Genomic DNA, 19,232 nt, shown 5'->3' with positions numbered 1-19,232 from the left:
CTTAAAATTACATATAACAATTTGTTGTATACAGGTTGTTCTAAATTTATATGCCCGTGGTTGAGAAAATTGAAAATATTTTATATTAAATTGAATTCTGTTTATAATTATCAAAATTTAATTTTCATATCAAATAGAAATATAACAATAAATATACTTTAGTTACTTGTACATTACTGTAATTTCTTAGTTAGTCATTAAGAAACTCTTCTACTGAATAATATGGTCTTTTAGATGAGCTTTTGTCATTTTACGGAACTTGGGGAAATATGTTGCAGATTTGAGTTGTAAAGGAAGATGGTTGTATAGTTTTTTTGCGGAATATAATATAGATTTCTTTACTAACTCAGAGGACGGGATCGGTAAATATACATCAAAAGTTGAATTTCTGGTGGAGTAGTTATGATGAGGCGTTGCTGGAAAGATATGAAGGTGTTTACGAATTAAGCAAAGAGTTTCTAAAATATATAAAGATGGAAGGGTTAAAATTCCGTGTTCTTTGAAGTAACTTCTGCAATGTGTTGTTTTTCTGAGGCCAAACAGATCTTATTGCTCTTTCTTGTAATTTAAAAATAACATCTAATTGGGCAGCTGTACTAGAACCCCAAAAAGTAAGACCATATCGAAGATGAGACTCGAACAATAGTCCGTTCTTTAACGGTAAAATATTGCAAAACCTCTAAATTTTAAAGAACCGCTTGGATTGACATGAAATTTGGCATACACATAGCTAACAAGTCAAAGAAAAAAAGTGATATTGTGCCGATATGTGCTTTTGCCCTGGGGGTGGTTGTCAGCCCCTTTTGGGGGTGAGAAAATATTCGTCCAAAGAAAGTCAGGAAATGGAAAAACTGGCTAATTTTAAGTAACTTTTGTTCTATAGAGTTTTTTCACTAAGTCAATACTTTTCGAGTTATTTGGCAGTGAATATGTTCATTTTTTCAACAAAATAACCACGGTTTTAGACGGTTTTTCGCAAATAACTCAAATAGTAAGAATTTTGCCGAAAAAATATTCTTAGCAAAAATATAGCCTGTAAAAAATTTAAAAAATGGTGTATATATCACGTCTCTACACCTAGCAGAAGCAGAGTTATTGCTAATGAAAAATAGGTTCATATTCGTCAAATTCCGAATGGAATACTTTAACGTGAAATAACCAAAAATGAAGCACATTTTGGGGAAAACTCATAACAATTTATTTAAAGTGTTTAAAAAGAGCTTCATTTTTGTTTTATAAAAAAAATTTCTAGCATCAAAATTAAACAAGTTACGCTCAAAATAAAGTTAGTCCCTTTTGGTTTTGGTAAAAAAATCGAGAAAATCACCCCCTAATTAGTATCTTAAATGAACTTAATCGTTACGACTTCACAAGTTTCTTGACTCGTGTATATATTGTTTATATGATCTGTAAGTTTCATCGGTTGAAAGTCCTTATTATTGAAAGGGATGTAGATAAAAGGGGTTGAACGAGTCACTGATCACGAATTTATGCAAATTTAGAAACACCAAATCTTAATCAATTTTTGTCTAACAGAAAAACAAAAAATACATGATATTCAGAAAAGAAAATCTGACTTTTTTGTTTTTCGAGATTTTTGGTATCTCTAACAATTTTTAAGTTATTTTGAAAAAAAGCATATTTTTCAAAATTTAAATTTTTAAAAATTTTACTTCCAAACCAAATTTTTTCAAAAATAAGCACTTTGAATCGATGAAACTTACAGATCATATAAACACAACATAAGTAAAATAATTTGTGGAGCGGCAACGATTAATTTCATTTAAGTTGCTAATTAGGGGGTGGTTTTCCCGATTTTTTTTTGCAAAAACAAAAGGGACCAACTTTATTTTGAGTGTAACTTGCTTAAATTTAATGCTAGAAACTTTTTGTAAAAACAGGAATAAAGCTTTTTTTAAACACTTTAAAAAAGTTATAATGGGTTTTCCCCAAAAAGTGCTTAATTTTTTTGGATATTTCACGTCGAAATATTCTATTTGAAATTTGGTGAATATGAATCTATTTTTCATTGGCTATAACTCTGGTTCTACGAGATCCAGAGACCTAACGCGTACACCATTTTTTTTTTCTTTTTTATAGGCTATATTTGTGCTAAGAACGTTTTTTCGACAAAATACTTACTTTTTGAGTTATTTGCAAAAAACCGTCTAAAAATGTGGATATTTTGTTGAAAAATTAACATATTTGCTCGCAAATAACTCGAAAAGTGACTTGGCGAAATAGCTCTATAGAACAAAAGTTACTTAAAATTAGTCAGATTACTCATTTCCGGACTTATTTTGGACATATATTTTTTCACCCCCAGGGCAAAAGCACACATCGGCACAATATCACTTTTTTTCTTTGACATGTAAGCTATACGTGTGCCAAATTTCATGTCAATCCAAGCGGTTCTTTAAAATTTAGAGCAAAAACCGTGAAAGAATGGACTACAAGGAAAATATGTTATTTTAGACGATACTAAATTGAGTTCTTTCGAAACAGTTTGTTCTCTGATTTATTATGGACCGTTAACATGAGAATTTTACTGCCATCATTATATGTGGTTATCTTTTTAAAGACAAATTACATGATATAATTTTTCTGACAGATATTCGTAAGCTAAGCTGATTTCATGTAATCGAATGAATCTTCCAATAAAGTCGTCCCAGGAACGCAACTCCTAATTATTGGCAATATCATTTTAAAGTCATAGACTTTTTGTAATGTACAATATACAGAGTGGGCCAAACAAAAGAGTCCACCTCGTTATTTTTCAGTATTTATTAGATTTTAAGGAAATAAAGAAACAGGTCAATTTTTGATCTAAGGGGGACACATTTTTACGGTACATACATCTGTCATTTGTCAACCCCTTACCTTCCACTTCCCCCACCCCTGATTTTTAAATAGGGAATAAGGGTTGTGTGCTAGCTCATTTGAAAGGCTATTCAATTCTCTATTAAGTAAGATCAACATTAACATAATTATTTATATAGGGTGTCTAAGAAAAAAATATTTTAATTAAATTAATTGACACAAAAAGAAGAATGTATGTAATTTATTTAATTCAAAATACATTCTACTGCTGTCAGAAAACAGAAAAAAATGTTTTTTGGTAGACATTGGTTTTCGCTTAATTTCAATGTTCACGCTGCCACCCATCTGCTTCTTGGTAGGTTGAATTTAAACAACAAACAATGTTTATTTTTCAAATAAACATTTTTTTCTGTTTTCTGTCCGCAGTAGAATGTATTCTGGGTTAAATAAATTACATACATTCTTCTTTTTTTTTTCAATTAATTTAATTCAAAATAATTTTTCTTGGACACCCTGTGTAAATGATTATGTCAATGTTAATATAACTGAAAAGAGAATGAATAATCTTTCAAATGAGCTAGCCCACGACCCCTATTCCCTATTTAAATATAAGGGGTGGGGGAAGTGGAAGGGAGGGGTTGACACATGACAGATATATGTACCATAAAAATGTGTCTCCCTTAGATCAAAAATTGACCTGTTTTTATTTCCTTAAAATCTGATAAATACTGCTAAATATCGAGGTGGACTCTTTTCTTTGGCCCACTCTGTATATCTGAATTGTCAGTATGAATGTGTCAGAGAAAATTAAATTATTAGAACAATTTTTTTACCAAGCAACAAAAACAAAATTGGTTTAATTTATTAATGTTTTATATTTTGATAACGATTTCCGAAGTGAAAGTCGAAACGCCAAATAAATTTAATTTCAAACTTAAATTGTGGCTTATTCCCAAATAAAATAGTAAATAATTACAATAATTACCATATTTTTGCAAACAACCATAATTTAAAATAGCTCTATAAGTTATATAAATTCCACAAAAAACTCTTGATTGTTTGAATGATTTTGACTTGCCGAACCGAAGAGAAATCCAATTCGTTCACTTTTCTCATAAATAGAACTCATTTCATTCAAATGCCGAATTGATCGATATTCTAAGATACGTATCGGCCTGTTTTAGTATTCTACAACCAGTTCGGAATGTCATTCGCAGGAATTTTACTATCAAATGGTCGTGAGCGTCTCTAACAGACCATGTGATTGCCTCAAATCGCTTGCGGTCCCTCTCTCCTCTAGGGTTATTACAATATTCTCTCCCCTTTATTATTACTACGTTCGACTCGAAATTAAGTTTTGTTTATGTCCCAGAAAATAGGACCTTAAATAGAAATAACTCGCCTTTGTGCCGGTTTGCTACTAACAAAACTATAACTACAAGCTACAAATAAACAGCAAGAATAACAAATACAAGAGTGATTTTACTACGGACAGAATAACTAAAAGGACCGATTGGAGGTTGTTTTTATACTTTTTTGTAATTTGATTGAACTGTTATTAAAAATATTTTTTTATTTACAAATTCGCATCAACTCGAATAGACCTGGATCCCGCGTACCAAAAAAGTTGAATAATAGGAAGCTGAAAATTAGTTAATGGTTTAACTAGTCTATTTGTTTAGTCGGAAAAACTTTGATGTATGGGAACACTGGAACAGGGGAAGTTTTAATTGTGGAACATGTAATCCTATGGAAATTTTAATTGTGGAACAAGTAATCTTGACAAGTTTATGAAGATTGTGAAAACTAGCAGGTTGTTTTTTAAGTTTATTCAATAGCAAAAATATAATATATGAAAAAATGTTTGTACGACAAACATGTTGACCATTTTATTAAGTCCGACACGTGGAACATATCGCAATGAGAAGAATTATGTTGGTGATAAATACACTGGCGAAGCGTCCATGTAACCATTGTTACCATTGGTAACAGTTAAAATTTGCAAATAAATATTTTATGACTACTATGAAATAATTCCAAGAGTTATTAATAAGCATGTTTAAACCGTTTATAACAATAGTTTGGTACCATTATATTATAGTATACGGTTTTCCCCGTGGGTTTGATTTACCTACCTCTAATCGAAGGATTTCGTATATCCTGGAAAAGATTACGGTGCAATTTGCATTATAATAAAGATTATATTTTATTGTAATGTGTATTAGTACCTACTGGAGCCTTTCATTATTGTGTTCAAAGCCTTCTGAGAAAAGATTATGGTGATTAGCAGACGTACCGATAGAACGTGTACATAGCCAACAAAATCCTTCTTTACAAAGTTAATAATACGCATAAATAAGAAGAATCAATATTGTAATTTTACAAGTTAATATCTTTATCATCTCAGCTTGTACTTACACCGCATCCCTCGGTAGACCGAAAGCTATAGTAGAAACCCGACTGTAGACCGCATACTATAGTAGCACCAATACTTTTTAGTTACTCTTACTTTTATTACTAAAATTTTTGTTTTAAAGTTACTTGTTTCTTCTTTGTTCTTCAACACAAGAAACGACAAAAGTAATTTCATAAAAAAGAACTTTTTGATACATATCAACAGAGATAAAATGTTAATATTTTGCCTGTCACAACAAAAATCAATTTTGCCACAGAGCAAAAGAAGATATTTCAACTATATTATTTATCTATGGGCAAACTGCATTAAATGCAATAGCCCACCGAATGGACAAACGATACGAGTGGCCTGTGACGTCAGACCCCAGCTCTGTTGTCTGAAAACGGCATTTTAGGCGCGGAACTTTGACCATATGTACACTATTCATTGTTAAGACGTAATATTTTGAATATAACATTTTAAAACATAAATTAACAATTTTATGCAAAAAAATTTTTTTGTGCAAGTTCCCTATTATGCTTCCCCCACCACTTTTTACTATTTTCCCATGTAACTCGAAAAATATCAACCGCATGAAAAAAAAATGTTAAAAAGAAATTGTAGGAAATTTTATTTTGAACAATTTTAGTTGAAAATGGCGTAGATATTGAACAAAAACAATTGCTATAAAATCAATCCGGTCTTACGCTCGCGTCATTACCGCATACGTACTACCTTAAATATTAATTTTAGCAAAAAAATGAAACAGATCCAAATTGTGTAGAATTTAATTCTCTTCATTGTTGTATAGGTACATATTTGTTGTAAAACTAATAATAAACGAGATAATTCAATAATTCAATAATTATGCTCCAACTCTCACTATTTTCCCCTCATAACTCGGAAAATATCGACCGCACGAAAAAAATTATAATTAATGAAATTATAGAAAATCGCATTTTCAACAATTACAGTTTCTACACTTTTTGTCAATAAATTGAAAATGGCGGAGATATTGAGCAAAAACGGTTCTCGTTTAAAATCAAGATGGCGGCTAACGCAACGGTGGAATTCAGTCGAGATTTTAAATTTATACTAATATTCACCCTCCCTAAAGATTAGAAAAATAAAATTTGGGCAGCTCCTAATGCAAGGTTAGGCCTGTTATTCGTCTAACCCGACTGGACTATTTTGATTTTTTCTAAAATGTGATTCTCTAGGTATCTTTTTCCTATGGATTGTAATAAGTTTAGTGAATCAGTCAAAATGAGGTATTTATATAATATGTAAGTGCCCTGCATATGGAATATAATTCTGCATCAAAGATACTGTAGTCCATTAACCACTTATATTTTTGGCACATATTAGAAGATATAACTGCTGCTCCCAAGCCATCTGTTGATTTTGAAGTACCTATCTCCATATTATTTGAGAGAAATTTGTGTAGTTTGATAATAAGTTTTGCAGATTTTGATGTTATATAGATATTATGGCTATTAATACGTTTGTCCAATGAAGTTAAGATAGTTATTATTTTAGGTACTCCCAATGTCCAGTGCTCAGCAGGTTCAAAACCAATGGGAAAGCAAGGAGGTAAGGTGGTGTTAAGAGAAAAGAGATCCATTTTGATTCGGTGGTAGAAAGGTTTGTGTAGAGGTGGTTTATTGGAAAAAATTGTTGATAATCAAGTAAGGTGATCATATTTGAAGGAATGGTTCTTAGGATTTGCTTTTGATTTAATTAAGTAGGTTAACTTTAAGTATATTATTCGGTAATTGAGTAATGGATCAGCTACTTCGCAATACTTATAGGAATTTATTGATGTGGTGAAATCTCCCAAGACAATGCGGAGGGTAGTATTGTGGATTGAATATAAAATTTTAAGGGAAGACTCAAAAGACTAATTTAGATCTGTAGAGGCAGATATTAAAAATAATGAAAATAATAAAGTTTCACATTTCCGAAGATATTTTATTACATTTTCATTTTAGGTGAAAAATAACAAACTAAAATGAATATTTTTCAGAATATTTGGGTGTCTCAAAATTATACAAGATTTTTTTTGTTTTTTTAGCTAATGCCTCGACAACTAATGGCCATTGGCATGGTAGGTACGGTAAGTTTTGGCAGTTAGGTACCTAGTGTCATGTGTAGTGTGTGTTGAGTAAGTGTCTTGTTACTTTGCAAAGTCGACGTCATTGTCTTTGGGAAGTATTACGTAACGCGGTTTTTGAAGATTTTTGACCCCGCTCCCCCCTACGTAACGCACCTTAATGGGGCGTTCACGTATTACGTAACGCAATTTTTGAAGATTTTTAACCTCCCCCCCCCCAACCCGCGTTACGTAATATTTGAACGGTCCCTTTGCAAAGAGACGCTAATTGTATCCGAACGTCTGCGGTCCCTCCGGTGAGTACCGATCCCACAAGGACAGAAACCATTTTCATTTATTAATTTATAATAAACGAAAAATCTCTGACCCTGATGAGATTCGAACTCACGACTATTCGAACTTTTCGATCCAAAGGTAGGCGCTGTTACCACTGAGCCATAGAGGGAGTTATACAAGATTTCAATTACATGGGAAGCACTGTTTTTTTTTTCATTAGATTATAATTTTTTATTGAATCATAAAGAACATGGTATAGCATTATGTATGGAACAGCGCATCAGGCAAATGTCCTCCATGACTTTGCTAGCACATACACATTTTTTTGTCGAAATGTTCAATGGCAATTTTTCATAAATGTGGCTGAGTTTAATTGATGCAGCATTGAATTACATCTCTCAATACAGTAGTGGTTGTAGGCTTGTTGGCTTATACCTTTGACTTGAAATCATCATTATCATCATAATCTAGCCGTTTCAGTGACCGTTTTGATTGATCAAACTGTTCGAGAGTTTTTTTATAAATATTCTTGATTATTTTTTAGTCTGGACTTGCCCTTGAGTCGCTTTCAATTTCTTTTGATGATTCTTTACCAGCCATTTCTTAACCTTGTTTTCCTTAGCAACTTAATGATGCCACAGAAAGGTCTTCCCAGTAAAATCACTAGTCATAATATAACTATTTCTTTAAAAAAAATGAATGAATGCACTGTTTTATTTTTCAAAAGCTTTTATATCTGTTATTATAAATTAACTTACATTCGTAATTTGAGTAAAAGTAATTTAATAAAAATGATGTACTTATTAAAATGAAGGTTTAAAGAAACATTATTAATGCATTAATGTAGTACGCCTCTGAAAAAGTTCTCATGAACGTCGATATTCTCCTTTTCCCACAGACAGAATATGTGCGGAAGCTACAGGACGAATCCATATACACCGCCAACGGGCGGCTTATGCCCCACGGCCGTGGCCGGTAAGCAGCAACTGAAAAACCGCTCTGTCGGTAACATATGATCGTATTCAAATGAGAGAGGTCGTGTGTTGTGCAAAGAATCGACCACCCGCACGATCCACCTTATCGCCGACATCTGCACAGGCTTGCACCAACCTCAGGACTACTATCTGGTGACAACATCTCCAATCTAGATCATGCACACACCTAGGATTATATATATGTAAGCGATCGATGGTTTTCCATACACGAACGGAGATAACGTAATAACAATCCAAATTGACGTTATGGCTCGTATTCTTCCCTATCGTTGTCACTTTTTGTATAATTGGTATAGAGATAAATAATATACTACTAGTCTTAAAGGCATAATAATTCTCTTTATACACATAGTTTTAAAAGTTATGCATCACTCAAAATTTTCGCTAATACTAACTACACTGGAGAGCAAAATAATCGACTCACTTGGTGAATAATTGTACACGTGGAATTTCCTAAACCTGCTGTCCGATTTGAGTGATTTTTGAAGTTATACTTCTTTAGGCGCGATTGAGAGTAAAATTTCATAATACTGCGCGCATGCGCACACAGACAGTATGGCGTTTAGTTGCTATCTTTCAAGTTATGTATAAAATATATCAGTGCAAGAAAAGGTGTGAAAAGAATATATTAGTGTGTTTAGTAAATATATTTATTATAATTTTTGTGTCTTTGGATTTGTCTTCCTCAGGAGTAAGATGAGTATTATTAAAACATTTTATTTTATATTTATTATACTTCACCTTGCCTGTTTGTTACCGTGAATTGTCATTAGGTACGTCCGAACCGATATAGATACAGTCCTCGTAGCGTATTTGATATAGCATTCGGCCAGAGATCGAGAGGTCTTGAGTTCGAATCCGGAGCAACCCTATAGTTTTTTTTCTTATATTTTCTTGATATTTTTTCTTTTAAAAGAGATAAGTAGGTACTGTTTTTTAAATAAATACAATATTAAGGAGAAAAAAATTTATTTCTAATTAAAATGTGTTTAACAATTTTAAGGCATCTATGCAAGCCTGGATTCGAGATCTAAAGCTCGATGCATATTGGCGTCTTTTCAAGTTGCGTGCGTTCGCTGGTGGTTAAGCAGTGCGTGAGTTAAATTTATTCACTGCACACTCGAGCTGAGCCGCGGCGTGCAAGTTGCTTGTAAGTGATTTGCAAGCCGGGTGGACCCAGAGCAAGCCAGTTTCTGCTACGCCGCCACGTGCACGCGGCTTGAAAATAAGTCATGCGGTTTGTCAATCTGTGCTGGGCAATCAATGAGTACACGTTGACCGCGAGATGGATTTCAATGAAAATACAGAGCTGTTTATTTCTGGCGTGTGTTGACCCCGAGCAGCTTGCTCGCAGCGTCCACGCAACTTGAAGTATAATTTAGGAGGTTGTGGGTTCATAATATTGAGGTACTTCTGTTCTGTTGGATTTAATATGGATTTTGCTATTGGTGGAGATACGTGGATGATATACAAGTATGCTTTACAGGAACTAACAGGCAACTTGACCAATTTCTATCATACATTAATTCACTTCATAATAATATTGACTTTACAATATAAACAGAACAGAATAAGTCCATAAACTTTCTAGATGTAACAATTACCAGACTACACAACAAACATGAGTTCTCCGTATATCATAAACCTACCCATACTGAGACAACTATACACAATTCATCAACCCATCCTACACAACACAAATTAGCAGCCTACCATAGCATGATACATAGACTGACAGAAATTCCCATGTCATAAAATAACTTCGAAATAGAACTGACCATCATTAAACAAATAGCAGTAAACAATGGCTATAACGAACAAACAATTAATAAAATTTTAAACCAAAAATTCCATAAGAAAGCCCTGAAATTAGTCTATCCACCACCACAGAAAGAACCCAGTACCTTGTGCTCTATCACATATACTGGCAAGATAACAACAAAAATAGCCAGATACATAAAAAAGAAAGAAATTACACCAGCTTTCAGAACTAGCAACAACTTAAAAATAACAGCAAATATATTAAGAACAATAAGAGCCGAAAGAGAAAACAATTACAGAGTAATTGTAAACTAACTTTTGGTGACTGTCCGAAAACTTACATCGGTCAAACTGGCAGAACCTTTGACAAACGGATAGCAGAACACAAAAGGGCTTTCAACAATAGAAAAACAGACACTTCTACATACGTACTTCACCTTCTAGATCATAATCATTCTTTTAATGACGAGTTTCAAATTCTGCATATTCAAAATAAAGGCCTTAAACTATTTTTATTAGAATCTATTGAAAACAATAAATTAAAAAATACAGATATAATTCTGAATGATTAACTCGAGACAGCTCCCCACTCCTCAACCTCTTCAGTCAAAGACTTTAAAAGGCAAACCCATAGTAAACTAAATCACTTGAGAAAGGCACTCTGGCGAAACAGCTGTAGTCACATAGTTATAATAAATTTTGTGGAAGTATGGAAAACAAACGTTTTCAGTGTTTTATTGTTGGATATGTATGAGTTCTTGAGCCCACTGGAGGCGGTGCAACACATGTCTAGGTGGTAGCTGAAGAACTCTTATTAGTCGACGACTCCTCAAACCTGACTTTAAAATTCTTCTTCTTATTGTAGCCAACGATATGCTACAACGGATGCTAATCATGTAGCATTCCTGAAGTCTCGGAGTCTTGGAGGGCTGGTACATAGATAATGGAAATTCTGTTATATTTATTCTGTTGCTTATTGGTAATTCGGGGTCTACCACAGCAAGTTCTATTCTATATCGGATTTGTCTCTAGAACCCTATTCCATATCCATGAGATGTCACTCTGAGAAATACCCACTGTAGTCGCCACAAACCGCCCTAAATGACCTTCTTCAACAATTGTCATAATTATTGCACGGTAAAAGTTCAAATATTATACTTAAATAATTTTTCCAGAATAATTTGTTTAAATGTTTACACCTTGGTAAAACCAGATCAATTAAATGGGTATTTAAATAAAATAACAAACCAAAAAAGGTGTATTTTATTATGAAAAAGGCCTATTAAATATGTAACAAGGATACAGGCTAATAAAAGTGTAAAAATCGTGAATATGAGGGTTGATGCATAACTTTTGAAACTATGTGTATAATATGTATAACGTAATGTTGTTCTGAAGCTATTTTCTTGTGGCATTTTTATAATCAAGTATATTCAAATGGGAAATAATTTTATTTTTTATAAATATATATTATTTTGTATTTTGACAACGACACCCGACTTGGGCGTCGAAACGTTAATAAAATCATTTTTAGGTAAAATTGTGGCTTATTTCCCATTTGAATATACTTGATTATGTATAACGTAATGTGCAACGTAATCGTGTTGAATAATTTTGTTAACCATATGTTTAAGGTGAGATACCTTTAGGAATAATTAAAACAAAACGATCGAAAATATCTACTAGACCAGGGCGCATCTGTAAAAATATTAGTACATTTGGACGTTGATAGGTGACTCAAATTTTTTTTGCAGAAATTTCTTAAAAATAACTCAAGTAATAATATTTGAGTTATCCTCCCTCTCAAAAAGGTCTGGAACATTGTTTAAATAATTAAAATGTCAAAAAATGAAGGAAAAATTCGATTTTTTTCTTCGTTTTTTGATTATAACTTTAAAAGTATTCATTTCCGAGAAAAGCTGTACTGACATAAAAGTTGTGTAATTAAATTTTCTACAATGTAGAATTGGTTAAAAATTTAAAAAATGGTCACCCTTGTTGCAAAATAGCAATAATTGTGAGAAGACCATACAAAAACAAGTATTTGCATTTTACGTTTTTCAACCATTTACGCTACACTTAGGACCTTCATATTTCACTCAGAAAAACTTTATGATACAGTAAAGCAATACTGTAAATTTCATTAAGATCGGTTCAATAGATTTTGCAAAATAAATTTTGCAATTCAGCTTTCGCAAAAAAAATTCATTTTTTCAAAGTGTTACAGGACTGAAAATAAAGCAGATAGCAAGTTGAAATTTTTTTTACGTATAGAAGTGTACTGTAACTTTCATTTGCAATTTGCAAAATTAAAATCGATTATTTACCACAGCGTCAGGAATTTTTTTAAAATAAACATTAATTATTGGTGCTACGCGCAGGACAGCGGATAGTTTGCTCTGATTGGGCATTCCAATGACCTTTGATAATGATTGATACATTTCAATTTTTATTACATTTCGATATAAATAAATAAATTTGTTTATTGCAAAATTAAAACACATACTGTATCTTTTGAAATAACACTTTTTTAGCAAAAACTTTCTTTGTTCATGTATTTTAACTTACAGAATAAAAGCTTATTATTTTTAAACATATGCAATTGTTTAAACAATATTTCACAAACAATAATAAAATTAGTTTGATTTTTGTGGAATTAAAATATTAAAATACAACAAAATATAGAGTAAGAAAATAATATATTAGATAAAGATTGGAAGAAATTTTGGTGGAATTCAACTTGTGTGAATCGAACACCGCTGTCCTGCGCGTAGCACCAAAAATTAATGTTTATTTAAAAAATTTCCTGACGCCGTGGTAATTAATCGATTTTAATTTTGCAAAATGCAAATGAAAGGTACAGTACACTTCTATAAGAAAAAAAAATTTAATTTGCTATCTGCTTTATTTTTAGTCCTGCAACATTTTAAAAAACTGAATTTTTTTTGCGAAAGCTGGATTGGGAAATTTTTTTTTGCAAAATATATTAAACCGATCTTAATGAAATTTACAATGTTGTTTTACTATATCATAAAGTTTTTCTGGATAAAATATGAAGGTCCTAAGTCCAGCGTAAATGGTTGAAAAACGTAAAATGCGAATACTTGTTTTTGTATGTTTTTTTCGAAATTATTGCTATTTTGCAACAAGGGCGACTATTTTTTAAATTTCTAACCAATTTTGTACTGTAGGAAATTTAATTACGCAACTTTTATGTCAGTACAACTTATCTCAGAAATGAAAAGTTTTAAAGTTATAATCAAAAAACCAATAAAAATATCGAATTTTTCTTTCATATTTTGACATTTTGATTATTTAAACAATGTTCTGGACCATTTTGAGTGGGAGGATAACTCAAATATTATTTGGGTTAAGTCCAAGCAATTTCTGCAAAAAAATTTGAGTCACCTCTCAACGTCCATCTCAAAACAGATGCGCCCTGTGTATTAAATAGTGTGTTGTTACTGCCTTCTGGTTCTAATTAATTAAAACTCAGGTTTTCCGATAACATTATATTTAATTCGAAGCCGATGATTCACTACATAAGTTGTTTACAATATTAACTTGACCTATCCTATACGTGAATACCTTCCAACTACATCGATAATCATAATACTCTTTCTCGACAGAGTTAATGTTTATATACACATTTAAATAATAACAAAACATGACAATTCAATGTTACTTGCGGTTATTGAATCCAAGAACAGATACTACATGGATTAATGACTTTGAATGAGTTTTAAACATATTTTGTACAGGGTGATATTATAATACCATACCTCCCCGTTTTGTTAAAATTTCATATTTTTAAAATGTGATGCTCCTCTTTCCCTTTTAAAAAAATGTTTATGGTTACCTAATACTATTTTCAAAAATTAAATTTCCTAACTATCCTAACTAACTATAACATGGTACGATTCAGAGATTTTTTTAATCCTAAAAATTGTTTATTATTATCACTAATTCACTTTCTGTTCCGTCTTGCTTTTTAGTCTTTTCTCCATTCACAAAACAGTGTCCACATAAAAACAGTGACTAAACCTATCGGGATTTTTAATATAGTCTTTTAGTGCCTATATGCATCTCCTATAAGCAGGGGAATAATCTAATCTACCTAACTAAAAATCTCGTATCTAACTAAAAGTCCTAAGCTAAGCTAATATTACTCGAATAAGTAAAAAAATGTATCCTTTACTCTATTAATAATTCCTATTTCAGTCTTCTTTTGATTTATTTATATATGTCTTACTAACTTTAAAATATTGTACCTATAATAAAAATGTAATCTCTCTAAAACTTCTAATATGTCTCTATAAATCTTTCAATAACTCTCTTGTACCTATCCTAAAGATTTAATCTATCTAAGAACTTCACTTTTTGTGTCCCTTTGCTTACTATCTACTAACACTATTGTAAGATATTGTCTATCCTTAATTCAAACACTTCCATTTTCCGCGAAAATTTAACCTGAATTCATTATCTACATTTAAAAATAAGTTGTTTATAATTTACGTTACTTTAGAGAAAAAAAAATTACAATCTTAGACATACTTCAATGATTAGCTACTTATTTGCTTAGTATCTTCATAATTTTTCTTCTTTTCTTGCAATTTTTATGTGTCTTCTTTCATTTTCCCACATATTTTACTAAAAATTCTCTTTTTTCTTTATTTTCTTCTTGTCTGGTACTACAACTCATATAATTAATTTTTCTTCATATAATAGCACTTCTACAGTGTATATAATTCATCTTCATATACATATTTCATATAACAATCATATATCATTTATCTCATATATCATTTCATATAACATCATAATTATCACTTCATATACTAGCTCCGATACCTTCGTTTTACCTTAATAAAAGAGGTTTCACTCGGATGTCTTAGTTCTCCGCCAATATTAACCCGAATTTTCGCCCTGATCTGTACGCACCATCTAGGTGGTATAGTTAACTCAAAACACGAAATAGGTATTTTATGCGGTTCAAATTCTTCTAAAAATATCACAACCTCAATCCCTTGCTTTGAGGCCGTTGTTTATTCACGAATAATCATGAATAAAATAGGTACCCTTCAAAACACAGAGTGGGTCTCTAATAAGCGTTCAAGCTTCTATAAATCACTTAGTACCTTCCTAATTTGACAAGAGCCGTGGGTTTCTTATTGTCTCAAGTTGCCTCATAATATTTAGCTTATAATATTGTTAGTTCTTCTTCTTATCTATATAGTCCTCCAGATTCCTTATCTCGACTCTTCAGGTCAGTTCGTTAAAAATATATCTCTTGCTTATAGCAATGTTTGTCTTAAAGCTCTTATATCAACGTATGTCATCACTAATCATTATTCATTAAAAAAATATCATTTATTACTCAAAAAATTTTAATTCAGGTTCATATCATACAAAATTTAACACAAAATCGATAAAAATGTATCTAAAAGATCAATAACAAAAACAACTGCTAATAAAATTCAATAAAAATTCAAAAATAGCATATGCAAAAGTTAGATAAAAATATTCAAAATCAGTTCATATCTCAAAATTCGATAGAAATTTTTGAAAAAAAGAATTCGAGATTCCATAAAATAACCGGACTAAAAATCGAAATCGGATAGAGATTTTTCAAATAAATTCAATAAAGATTCAAAATTCAATAAAAATTCAATAATAACATATATAATAAACTTTGATAAAAATATTCAATTCACAAAATCACTTCATGTTTCAAAATTCATAGATAAAAAAAAATCGATACTTCATAAATTATTCAAAAATCAGCAAAGATAAATATTCAATGTTCAATAATAATATAAAAACGAGGGAAGCATTTTTAATAAAGATAGACATTCTTACTTACATTTTATCACTTTGTCTTTGTTCCCTGGGTTCTCTGCATCTTCGTCCTGGTCCATCTTCGCCGTCTCCGTTTCCAATTTGTTACCGCCATCTCTGCTCCTTTCAGAAGACCTCCTCTAATCTGCAGGATCAGCCATGTATTAAATAGTGTGTTGTTACTGCCTTCTGGTTCTAATTAATTAAAACTCAGGTTTTCCGATAACATTATATTTAATTCGAAGCCGATGATTCACTACATAAGTTGTTTACAATATTAACTTGACCTATCCTATACGTGAATACCTTCCAACTACATCGATAATCATAATACTTTTTCTCGACCGAGTTAATGTTTATATACACATTTAAATAATAACAAAACATGACAATTCAATGTTACTTGCGGTTATTGAATCCAAGAACAGATACTACATGGATTAATGACTTTGAATGAGTTTTAAACATCTTTTGTACAGGGTGATATTATAATACCATACCTGGACTATACCTAAACAACGCAATAAAAGTAAAAATATAAGAACTAACTGGCCCAATTGAAGCTGGCAATGGAATAAGGTAAGGGGATTCCTTGAGACCTTTATTGTTCAACCTGATCATGCATGAAATAATAAAAAAAAGTAAGAACTAAAAAAGGATACCAAATGGGAGAAAATAACTTGAAATCATCTGCTATGCATATGAAGCAATAATAATCTCTCAAAGCAAAGCAAAGATTTGATGTAAGTAACCACCAGAAAATTATCAGTAGTAATTGCACAAGAGCTCTAAAATTCTATATTAATTTTAGAGATCGAGTGCAATTTGTTGCGATTATTTCATGAATAAAACTGTTCAACTCCAAAATTTTATTGTAATTTATTTATGTAAGTACAAATTAGTACAATTAAACACACAGTTGTTATAAATATTAATTTGACGGTTGAAAGTCATCACTTTTATAATTTTTAAAAAATTAAACAAAAATTGTCATTAATGTCACTGAATGTATTTTTTCGTAACAACGAAGGGCATCTGACGTAATATACTTGACGACGGAAAAATTATCAAAAATTATCAATTTAATTTAGATTTATGTAGCTTTCTATTGGTCAGAATCTCCTATGAATGAAATAATCAGTAAATGTACAAGAGCTCTAAAATTATCGAATTTTTCCCGACTGACACCTTGACAGCTTTAATTATGTCAAAGTGTCACGAGGGCAAAAATTCGATAATAATTTTAGAGATCGAGTGCAATTTGCTGCGATTATTTCATGAATAAAACTGTTCAAAACCAAAATTTTATTGTAATTTATTTATGTAAGTACAAATTAGTACAATTAAACACACAGTTGTTATAAATATTTGACGGTTGAAAGTCATCACTTTTATAATTTTTAAAACAATAATTGTCATTAATGTCACTGAATGTATTTTTTCATAGCAAACGAAGGGCATCTGACGTAATATACTTGACGACGGGAAATTATCAAAAATTATCGGGTATAATATCACAAGAGAGTAAAAATACATTGAAAATAATGCGACAGTTTTTCGAAAATTTGTTGTCTGGCAATAGACACGAGAGCCCGCAGGGCTCGAGTGGCTATTGCCCAATGACAACAAATTTGAGTAAAAATAAAGCATTATTTTCTTATTTATTCTTACTGTCGTGTGATATTCGTAAGAATATTTTTAAATGCGTATATTATGGATATTTTCTTAAATGTGACAGTTGTCAAAACTAGGAAACTGGTTGCCATTAAACAGAAACAATCTAGTTAAAAAAAATCTATCGGTAATTTTCTACAGTAGATAATTCTCAGTATAATTTTAATCTGATTGGACAGAATTAAACACGTAACCAAATATCTTACTATACGATTGGAAGTTAAAATCATTAAAAAATAATCAGTTTCATTTTGATTTCTGTAGCTTTCTATTGGTCAGAATCTCCTATGAATGAAATATTCATGTTAATTTCCCAAAAAAAAAACAAAATGCATGATTATAACAACAATTCTACTAAGAAGTAAATTAAAGCTGGAGGGTCAGATACTAGAACAAATGATGGAGTTTAAATATCTAGGCATCACACTAAATATCTAGCTACGGAAAGCTACAAACATAAGTTTAAGATAATCAGAATAGAGCAAACAGAGCTGCCACTTGCCTGAATAAAATAATATGGAGAAATAAAAATATCGGAAACGAAATGAAAGGCAGAATTTACAATACAGTCATCAGACCATCAGACCAATAATAGCATACGCGGTAGAAACGCGACCTGACACAGAGAGGACAAAAAGAATGCTAGAAATAACAGAGATGAAAACATTGCGAAAAATCGATGGTAAGACACTATGGGACAGAGCCAGAAGTACAGATATACGACGGAGATGCAAGGTGGAGAACATTAATAACTGTGTAAGAAGCAGAAGAGTAGAACGGAACGACCACATTATGTCGAATAACAAGAAATAGAGTAATAAGGACAGAGAGAGGCGGTTCCCCAATAGGAAGAAAATCAGTGGGAAGACCACGAAAACCACAGAACGACAACTTACTAGAGGCACTTTGAAAAACCAGACAGTCATGTCTATATAAATAGAAGAAGAGAAGAAGAAGAAGTAGAAATTTAAAATGCTCTTGTTAAAAATATACAAAATCATGATGACAGGCAATTTTAGAAATGAAGTCGACTTCTTGAAAAAAAAATTAAAAACTATAAATGAACAAATTTTGTGGCTTCCGATCATAACCACTATTTATCTAGAAATGCAAATTAAATAACTACTGTGTCAACTGCATGATAAATAACAAAATTAAATTATGTGTTATAATGTGGGTGTCTCACGAGATGGAAGTGTTGATAGAGAGAATGGTTCATTGTCACTATTTTACATTCCGTTGATATTGGTGCCGCCGCCGCCGTTCTTTCTCTTTCCAACTATACATGTGTCACTTCCTCGGCTTTTAGTGCAGTCACTGAAGGTTTTCACCTCCAATTTGCTTGAAGCTCCATCGATTT

The sequence above is a fragment of the Diabrotica virgifera genome, chromosome 8 (assembly GCF_917563875.1).
Source record: "Diabrotica virgifera virgifera chromosome 8, PGI_DIABVI_V3a".
NCBI classification, from domain to species: domain Eukaryota; kingdom Metazoa; phylum Arthropoda; class Insecta; order Coleoptera; family Chrysomelidae; genus Diabrotica; species Diabrotica virgifera.
This window is presented reverse-complemented; position numbering follows the sequence as displayed.